Below are 2,214 nucleotides of genomic sequence, written 5' to 3' on the forward strand. Positions count from 1 at the left end.
TGGATACATACCAGGGTGGAAAACATCTCTATAGAACACACTTGCATTATCACAAACATAAGGCACTCTGGTGTGGGACAGAATTGTTTTGGGAACACATCTGCATGGCTCACCTATGAAATGTACAGCACTTGTACTGGGGAATTCTTGGGTGTCAGTGTCTTGTAAATACCTGTATGAGACACACCTGCATTTAAGTATACCTGTATGGGACTCGGTTATATGGAAACATACCCAGGTGGGTGTATGTTAACTGAAACACACCTATGGGGAGGGAGACTGTAGAATGCATTCATGGGTGGAGGGAAACCTGTTCAGAAACATACCTGTGAGGTAAGAGAAAGTGCCTTGGAGTAGGAACACCTGTATGAAATTGAGCTCAGATGAGGGGAAGAACTTGGAACATCTGCATGAGGCACATTCACATGGCTGCACATCTGTGGGTAAAACCAGCAGGGCAGTGGCTCACATATACTGAGTCCCACCTGTCAAAATGCATCTGTAAGAAAATACCTCTTTGGGGGCACGTACATGGAAAACATCTCCGTAGCTCTCTGTTTTGTATGGCACATGGAGGGAACAACTGTGATTAAAAACATCTACTGGGGAGCCCCTTAGAGGAGCCTCATTTGTCTGGGGTACACCTGTTCCAGCACACCTGTCTAGGCAGAGGCTGGGCGTGAACCAAATGTGCTCTCACGGATATATCTTTGTTTGCTTTCTTTCTTTTTAAAAATTTATTATTATTATTGTAGAGATGGAGGTCTTGCTATTGCCCAGGCTGGCCTTGAACTCTTGACTCCAAGTGATCCTCCCACCTTGTCTTCCCAAAGTGCTGGAATTAGAGCCTAAGCCATTTAGCCTGGCCAATCCTGTATCTTTGGATAAAGCATGATGATAATAACAAGACCCCCTCCTGAGGATTGTTCGCTGATGAGTGATGATTGATGAATAATTACACCAGGCCAGGCGTGGTGACTCACACCTGTAATCCCAGCACTTTGGGAAGCTGAGGCGGGAGGATTACCTGAAGTCAGAGGTTTGAGACCAGCCTGGCCAATATGGTGAAACCCCCATCTCTTTATTTTTTTGAGATGGAGTTTCGCTCTTGTTACCCAGGCTGGAGTGTAATGGCGCGATCTCGGCTCACCACAACCTCCGCCTCCTGGGTTCAAGCAATTCTCCTGCCTCAGCCTCCCGAGTAGCTGGGACTACAGGCACTCGCCACCATGCCCAGCTAATTTTTTTTGTATTTTTAGTAGAGATGGAGTTTCACCGTGTTGACCAGGATGGTCTCGATCTCTTGACCTCGTGATCCACCCGCCTCGGCCTCCCAAAGTGCTGGCATTATAGGCGTGAGCCACCGCGCCCGGCCAAAACCCCCATCTCTACTAAAAATACAAAACTTACCTGGCACCTGTAATCCCAGCTATTTGGGAGGCTGAGGTAGGAGAATCGCTTGAACCCGGGAGGCCGAGGTTGAAGTGAGCCAAGATCGCGCCATTGCACTCCAGCCTGGGTGACAGAGTGAGACGCCGTCTCAAAAAAAAAAAAAAAAAAAAAAAAAAAAAAAAAAAAAATTCCTTCTAGGATATAGAGTGATGGGTAAAGATCCCAGACCTCTTTAAACCCCCTACTTTGCCTCTTAGTGGGCATCAGAACATTTCCTTATCTGCAAAGTGGGAACCCAGTTCCAGCTACCTTATAGGGTTTGGGCAAGGACGACGCGAGAGGTGAGTAAAAGCCCTGGCACGTGCAATGCACTGAATCAAAGTGAGCTTTTGTTGTTATTATTCGCTGTCAAGTGATCTGTGCTCCCTTCCCCCTAATGGTGGATCGAGAAACTGCGCCTGAAACTAGTAGTAGAGACCTTCCGCAGGTGCAACCAGAGCGACAGCCTGGGGCTCCGCCTCCAGCACTTGACCACCGGGATCCTCAACCCCAGTCGCGCAAGGGACACTGAGCCATCTCCTCCCCGTGTCACTCAGCGTCTGAATACGGCCGCGGCCCCTTTAAGATCTCCGGGCAGGCGGCGGGACTGCGGGCCCGAGGCTGCCGGGGGTCAGCGCTGAGGCCCCGCCCAGGTGGGGGAGAGGCGGGGCGTGCGGGCTCAGCTTTGGCGGCGCTGGCCAATCGGAAGCCGACTTTGCAGCCGCGCCGCATATTGATCTTCTGGTTCCCAGTCCGAGTGGGACCGAGAAAGGAGGCGCGCAA

The sequence above is a fragment of the Saimiri boliviensis genome, chromosome 14 (assembly GCF_048565385.1).
Source record: "Saimiri boliviensis isolate mSaiBol1 chromosome 14, mSaiBol1.pri, whole genome shotgun sequence".
Lineage (NCBI taxonomy): Eukaryota > Metazoa > Chordata > Mammalia > Primates > Cebidae > Saimiri > Saimiri boliviensis.